An 8,061-nucleotide genomic window follows, 5' to 3' on the forward strand; every position below is an offset into this window, starting at 1 on the left:
GTCCAGCCACACTGGGCGTGGTGCCTCATGCCTGTAATCCCAGTACTTTGGGAGGCCGAGGTAGGAGGACTGCTTGAACCAGGAGTTCTAGACCAGCCTGGGCAGCATAGTGAGACTTTGTTTCTACAAAATAAACAAAAACCAAACACTTTCAGCCAAGAAACTCAAGAAGTGGCACAGTGACCCCCTTCACAGCCTCATTCTTCCTAGGTCTCTGCCAGTGCAGGCTTTGAGCCTATCTGCCTCCTGGCCAAACTGTTCACTCTCCCTCACCCACAACTCTACCCTCCATTGTAGGCACACACTGTGGCTGCTTTCTCTCCTGGGGGAAAAGAGGGCTGCAGGGGCTTAAAGACCAGTGTGAGATCTCTCAGGAATATTGGTGCCTGGTTTTTCTTGGTGGCATCCTGGGTGCTTGAACCTGGAGGGAGGCAGCAATTCTAGGATCAAGCAGACAGCAAAGGGTAGGTATGAATTGGACCCTCAGAGAAGCTGAATTTGGAGATGGGCTTTGGGGGTTTGGGGCTGATAGCTTTTGGGGTTTTGAAGAGGCGGATTTCCATTAAACAACCGTTTCTTCTTCTTCTTTTTTTTTTTTCTTCGTGTTTTAAAAAAGTGACATTGTTTTATTACTATCCGCAGGTGAGGCCTGCATGAGGTGGCTGGTGTGCTGGGCTCAAGGGGTAACGTGTGGGCTGTGGAGATGATGACAGAAAGGCTGGAAGGAAATGGGGTGGATTTGAAGGTCAGGCCTAAAGGGTCCTCAGGTTCGCTTCTGGGAAGGGACAGCCTTGAGGAAGGAGTCATGGCAAGCCATAGCTAGGCCACCAATCAGATTAAGAAATTCTGAGAAATCTAGCTGCCCATCACTGTTGGTGTCCAGTTTCTTCATCATGCGGTCAAGGACACCAGGGTCCTTCTGGTTCTTTTTCATGCAGCCAGTTCTGTATTCTTGAAGCTTAGGAACTCCATCTAGGAGAGAGTGTAGTTATAAACACCTTTTCCAGCATACTTCTGGAAAACAGCAATCAGGGACTCAATGCACCAGTCAGTCTCTGTAGGGCTGGAGATTTTTGCCATGTTGGAGCTGAGCCAGGCGCGCGGGAGGCTGTGGCTGGGGGCGGCGCTGAGAACCGTTTCTTCTTTACTTGGATAAATCCACTTGCTGCCTCCCACCTTTGTGGGAAAAGTCAATAATCCTTTAGAAATGAATTCCAATAGTAGATATGGTGGTGGTACTCTTCCAATAGAGTAGGAAGTTGATCATCTCAGTTTTTGGAGTCTACTCCAAACAGCTGAATAATGCACTAGTACTCAAGGAAGTTGCCTCCTCCCTCCTGAGACAGGTGGCTTGAGTTGTTTGGACAAGTCACTGACCTGCCCTGAACTGAAGGAATACTGGGCTTGGCCAGAGAATGGATGTTTCCCCTGTTCACAGGCTGGGCCTTTAAGCCCAAGCAGACACACCTGTTGTGCTGATGATCCTGGAGAACCAGGCAAGAGAGCACGGATGGCACAGTGTGATACATCCTGGCCATCTGACTGTCCCACGGAGGGGTCTGGAACATCTTCATTTTAATTTTTTTTAAATTGTGGAACATCTTCATTTTTAAATGGTTGTGATAATGAGAATGGCATGAAAAAGGATTGAAGCCCTCACTTCAGGGCCCAGGAAATACTGGTCCAGGACTCAGGAGGTGTGTATTCTATTCTTGATGCTTTCACTGAGTTGCTGTGGGATATTAAGAAAAAGTCTTAACATCCCCGAGCCTCCCCTTCTGGAATACAGAAGTTCATCCCATTCCCCATCATGAGAATGTGACATGGACAAGGACAAATGGCACCACTTAAAATATATGTCATCTACATTCAAGGCAAGGTGGCTTTGATAAAGGTAAGTCCATGTCTCTTCTCTCCACCTCCTCCACTGAGTTCTAGACTGCTTCTTTCTGGGAGCAGTCAAATCAATTCAAAGGACCTCACTGTCTGCAGGAAAGAAAGCATTGACAGAAGGGCTTCAAGCTTCTTTCCTTCAATTGCAGCTCCTATCTGACCCCTTGAGGACAGATAGTTGGAGACAAGGGGAGCTTGAGGTCGGGGAAGGGAGAGGACGCTCTGTTTTACACCCTTCCAACCTGACGCCGCCAGGGCTGGGATGGTGACAGGCCCTGGACTCAATGTTCAGAGCAGCTGACTCTGTGGACAAGAAGCAGATAAACTGCACCAGGTCTCTTAATGAACCCAGCGCCAGCTTCAGATAAACTGTCGCCACTTACTCCTCCCCACCCTCCTTCTCCAGGAAAGACTCCTCTTTGCATCAGCCATGGGCTTGGAGCAGAAGCTGAGATCCCAGTGCTGGCTGCTCTCCAGGGAAGTTCTGGAGGGAGCAGAGACTCCAGGGAACTCTGATTAGAACCTTGATTCCTCTTAACTCCAGCTGAACCCAAGTCTCCAGGACCAATGATAAGCAGGAAACACAACTGTCTGAAAAACACACATAAAAACCACTAGGGCATGTTAACTTAAAAACCATGTGTTTTATTTACTTTCTTGTGTTTTACTACTCTTCTTCACTTCATATTGCCTTTGACTCACACATTCTTTCCATCCACACGAGAGATATGTACATTACAAGCAAGCAAATTCTACTTAGTGGAGAGCCTCTTCCCAGATCAGCAGGACAATGGCAAAGATAAGACAAAAATCTGAGTGTCCTGCCTCCCATCCAGGGATGTTTCATTATAATATTTCCCCCCCCTTTTATCTCAATAATTGCCTTAATATTATGCGTTGTCTTGGCCCTTGGAGGCTTGGCCATGCAGCCTCTAAGAAAAGGATCATCTCTTTGCAGGCCACTGGGACAAACAGATTTAAGCTCATTTCTTCTAGGTTGCACATGGGCAAGATAATCCCATGAGCTCGTAAGAGGTATACAAATGTTAACTAATTAATATTCCTATGGGTGTGAGTAAGTGGTCATTGTATTACCGAGTAAAGAAACCTGTTCTGAAGGCATTTGAGAAAGAGGAAGCCGTTTCAGTGCCCAGAAGCAGGTTGAAGTGACCTCAAAATTGTCTTCAAACACTTGGAGAAGTCCCAGGACTGGGGAGGATATACAGTCTCCACCCTCAAGCATATCTGTTCTAACAGTTTCAAGATTCCAAGGGAATGTGGCAGGAGACAATTGCAGTGGGATGGATATGATCTGGCAGGATCAAAGCCCGTCTGATCTTTATCTCAATGTTTTACATCCAGGACAAATGTTTTTAATTGAAAGAGATAGGAAAATTCCAAAGATTTATTATTTTTTTGACCTAGCTCCTGGGTTTGGACGGATTGGTATTATTCTCTAATGGTTTTACCTACATAAGTAAAGACCATGACATAAATTTCTTCTGTTGACCACACAGTGGCTGTTTAACACAGCTCTGGCCGCTTCATGGGCTCTGTTGAATCCTGAATGAGTTTTAGAGGTTTACTTAGCTGGTGGTCCCTCATCAGTGTCATCATCCTTTCCATATGACCAGGGAACAGTCCATAGCTTGCTACTCAAAGCGTGATCCCCAGGCCATCCTCAGCAGCATCACCTGGGAGCTTGTTAGACGTGCACACTAGGTTTGGTGACTCATGCCTGTAATCCCCGCACTTTGGGAAGATGAGCGGGGAGTATCACTTGAGCCCAGGAATTCAATACCAGCCTGGACAACATAGCAAGACTTCATCTCTACAAAAATTAATTTTAAAAAATTAGCTGGATGTGGTGGCACAGGCCTGTAGTCCCAGCTACTCAGGAGGCTGAGGCAGGAAGATTGCTTGAGCTCAGGAGGTCGAGGCTGCAATGAACTGTGATCGCACCCCTGCACTCCAGCCTGGGCAACATAATGAGACTTTGTCTCAAAAAACAAACAAACCAAAGAGGTGCAGAATCTCAGATTCACACAGACTTACTGACTCACAGTCTGCAATTTAACACACCCCCCGGTGATTCATATGTACATTAAAGTTCAGGAAGCACTGGGCCATGTTACATTATCTCACCTGATTCTTCTACCTATGAAGTAGACAAGGCAAGTTTTTTTGTTTGTTTGTTTGTTGTTATTGTTTTGTTTTTAAGTGGAGTCTTGCTCTGTCCCCAGGCTGGAGTGCAGTTGTGTGATCTCAGCTCACTGCAACTTCCGCCTCCCTGGGTTCAAGGGATTCTCCTGCCTCAGCCTCCTAGTAGCTGGTATTACAGGGACCTGCCACCATGCCAGGCTAATTTTTTGTATTTTTAGTAGAGATAGGGTTTCACCATGTTGGCCAGGCTGGTCTCAAACTCCTGATCTCAAATGATCCAGATAGGGAAAGTATTTTTTTTTATATAATCCCTACTAAAAAGCAAGCCTCAAAAAATTGGTTTAAGACTCAGAGTTGTTCCTCTCCACGGAAATCTTTAGTAAAAGGTGAAAGATTTATACAATCTGAAGAGAAACCAGAGTAGGACAAGTATTTTTATTTCAAATTCATATCACTGGAAACCAAGGCTCCGAGGTCAAGTGACTTGCCCATGCTCATACAACTGAATGGAGAGGTTGGAATCTGAGATCAGCTCTTTTGACTCCAGATGCCAAGCTCTGCCATGATTCAGAAGCAGAGACAAAGTAGCTAACTCAATGCAAATGTGTTATCTTGAGATATGACCCCTTTGTGCTGCTGATTGTGTTTCTCACCTGAAGTAGTGTAAGAAGGTATCTGAAAGAGGATAAGCTATCATGATGAGTTCAGTTCTCCCTTTGGTCCTTTTTTTTTTTTTTTTTTTCCCTCCAGCCACCTAACAGCATCTCTAACCCTGGCCAAATACTTCACTAGCACAGGCTGTTAGCACTAATTGCCAGCACCTGTCACAGCGCCTGGCATTTAGTAGGCATTCAACAAATGTTTGTTGAGCCAAATAGAATTACCTAGCATTAGCAAAAGCTCTCGGTCTGATTACCAAGGCACACTGGTTAAGAAGTGTTCTGGGTCTTTGTGACTTCTCTCTCTAGTCCTGGAGAAACATTCAAATTACAGGTCCTCCAGACAAGAATTAGTGACACCATCTTTTTAACTCGAAGGGCAGATTTTCAAAACAAATTATATTGTCTGTGTCTATCTCCCAAGCAGGGCTCAAGCCAGGAGCTGCAAAAGCCTGAAGTGGATGAGTGTGGAATTTACTTGCTTACACTGGAAAACAGGCTCTGCTGCATTTTCTTTGACTGGAAGCAGGGAGTGTGGGAAAAGTCAAGAGCATAGACTGAACCCAGTTTGGAGCCAGAGGTCAGCAGAAGGAGATTGTTGGGTGACGGTAACTGGGATCTGCCTGTTAACATCTGCTAACATTTGGGGCTTTCCCATTGCTGAGGGGAAAAACCTGAAGTTAACCAGGGAGGGGCTCTCAGTGCATCAAACGGAGAGAGGGCTGAGTGGGAAATGCCTACTTTTCTTTGCTTGCTTCCCCAAGAGAGCAGAAATGAAGCAAAGTTCTGAGGAGAGTTGAATTATTATGCTGCAAGAAGTTTTCTGAAGATCTGGGTTACGAAGATGGATCCCATTAGTAAATTTGACAGCAATTCCACTCCTCCTTGCATTTTAGCATCTCATGCCAAAATATAAATGGAAGGAATACACTACATCTCAAAGGAAGCTGTCAATCCTTACTCTCCTTGACTGGGTACATATTTGGGGGTTCTTCTACCTGGGTTGGTCTGGTTTTGTTGCTTTACCCACATATTCTCATCCAGCACTCTTTGTGTCTGGTGAAGCCTGTGAGCCATCAGACAGAGAAGTCTATAATTTTATCTTCCTTTGTATGCATCAGATCCTAAACTGCAGAGTGAGGGAAGCCTACATGCAGCATGACACAGTGTGGCCTTTGATCATATGAAGATTGGAGAGGTTTGGGTCATTATTGTCCAACTCTTTGGAAGTCAGCACAATGACTTTTTTCCTTCTATATAATGATGTGGGTAGGCAGAGATTCAGCTCTTCTGCTATGGGTGGGAGAAAGCCCTCCCTTTGACTCTACCCTGCTCAACTTGTTTTGGCTAGGACATCTAGCCTTGGGATTTTCTAAGAGTTAAATCAGAAAGGGAGAGAGTACTAGGCTGGGAATGGTGGCTCATGTCTGAGACAGTAACCAGGCAGGGAGTGGTGGTTCATGCCTGTAACCCAAGCACTTTGGGAGGCAGAGAGGGGAGAATCACTTGAGCCCAGGTGTTTGAGACCAACCTGGGTAACATAGTGAGACCCTGACTCATTTATTTAACTTAAAAAAAATTAAAATAAGAGAGTACCAGCTTCAGGGTACAACTGTTAGATATGCTAGCTTCCAGGGGTTGTTTGCGGGGATATATAACCCCATTCCTATTTCCTTTAATTTAGCTGGTTTGTTTGTCTCATAGCATTGCTAGGGGCAGGTAGGTTTCTTTCCCTTCCTACTATTTCTCCTACTCAGATCCTCTACTCCAGGCTATTTGCTGGTTCATTCATTCATCCAACACATATGGGACACCAATAGTGTGCAGAGAACCATGTAGGCATGGGAGAGAAGCGACCACTTCCTCCTTGGCACCCCAGTGTTCCCTGTGCGGACTTCTGTCACAAAACTAACAGCATTTTATTGCATTTATTTGATATGTCTTCATATATCTCCCTTTAAAAGACAATACACAGCTCGAGAGAAGGAATCATACTAATATTTGTTTTTATCCTAAGTGTCCAGCCAGTGTCTGGCATATGGGAAATATTTAGTATATATATGAATGAGTAAGGAAGGTTGATAGGACAAGGAAAAATTAATCAGACCTCCACTTTTTGGAAAGTGAATAGATCTAAGTTCTTCTGCTGAGTATCTTGGGTATGGGGAAATTTTTCAAAATAATCCTGGGTTTGGAAATTTGACCTCTTCAACCTTGACATTGCTACAGCCTCAGTGTGGCTGCTGTGCTGTTAATAGTATCACAAAGATATTTGACAGGACTGAGGACAGCTGATATGTCATCATTTTGAGCACCACATAGGACATTTATCAGTGATGGAACATTGCTTAGAAACTGTTGCAGCAATGCATTTTGTTAATTGATTTGTAAAATTATTAATATATCTAACTGTTTATATTTTGGTGTGCATTTAAAAAACACTTTATTAAGGCGTGATTGACATACAAAAAGCTGGACATATTTAATATGTACCACTTGATTAGCTGTATATTTGTGAAGTCTTCACCATAATCAATGCCATAAACATATCCACACCTCCAAAAGTTTGTATGCATTCTTGAACAGAGCCATAAAATGTTAAAAGTGAAAATACTGTAGAAGGGAGTTTGTCCCTTTCCTGTTACAAATGAGGAATGGAAGCCCAGAGACTGAGCAAGGGCATATTACCAGCTAATGGAAGACCTGGAATTAGAATCAAATCCTCCCAATTCACATAAAAGGCTTAGAAACCATGGAGAAGATGGCAGTGGCTGTGTAAGAGTTACTTCTCTCTTATTCAGGAGGCTTGAACATTTTTTTCCTAGTTCCTACATACAGAGGCATTTCTTTCTCTTTCTCTCTTTTTTCTTCCCTCCCTCCCTCCCTCCCTTCCTTTCTTTTCCTAACATTTACAGTATGGAGCACTTATGATATAACAGGTAAGTGTTTATACACATTCTCTCATTTAATCTTTTTAAAAATTTATTTGAGATGGAGTTTTGCTCTTGTCGCCCAGGCTGGAGCACAATGGCATGATCTCGGCTCACTACAACCTCTACCTCCTGGGTTCAAGTGATTCTCCTACCTCAGCCTCCCAAGTAGCTGGGATTACAGGTGCCCACCACCATGCCTGGCTAATATTTGTATTTTTAGTAGAGATGGAGTTTTGCCATGTTGGCCAGGCTAGTCTCGAACTCCTGACCTCAGGTGATCCACCTGCCTTGGCCTCCCAAAGTGCTGGGATTACAGGCATGTAATCCTGGCCCTCTCACTTAATCTTCACTACAATCCTATGAGGTAAACATAATAACAACAACAGTTATTATTCCCATTTTACTGAAGAGGT

At 44.2% G+C, this 8,061-nt stretch overlaps 1 non-coding gene and 1 pseudogene across 2 annotated transcripts; both read right to left on the reverse strand.

The window, feature by feature from the left end:
* Positions 1–599: 599 nt before the first annotated feature.
* On the reverse strand, positions 600–1,129 carry LOC108281469 (annotated as a pseudogene). The gene has a single exon (XR_001816010.2). The product of XR_001816010.2 is annotated as a protein S100-A11-like (transcript).
* A 3,235-nt stretch (positions 1,130–4,364) lies between these two features.
* LOC119466791 lies at positions 4,365–4,480 on the reverse strand. Its single transcript, XR_005195269.1, has one exon. It is a non-coding gene; the product is annotated as a U5 spliceosomal RNA (small nuclear RNA).
* Between the last annotated feature and the right edge of the window lie 3,581 nt (positions 4,481–8,061).

This window comes from Cebus imitator, unplaced genomic scaffold (assembly GCF_001604975.1).
Source record: "Cebus imitator isolate Cc_AM_T3 unplaced genomic scaffold, Cebus_imitator-1.0 Scaffold228, whole genome shotgun sequence".
In the NCBI taxonomy this organism is placed as follows: domain Eukaryota; kingdom Metazoa; phylum Chordata; class Mammalia; order Primates; family Cebidae; genus Cebus; species Cebus imitator.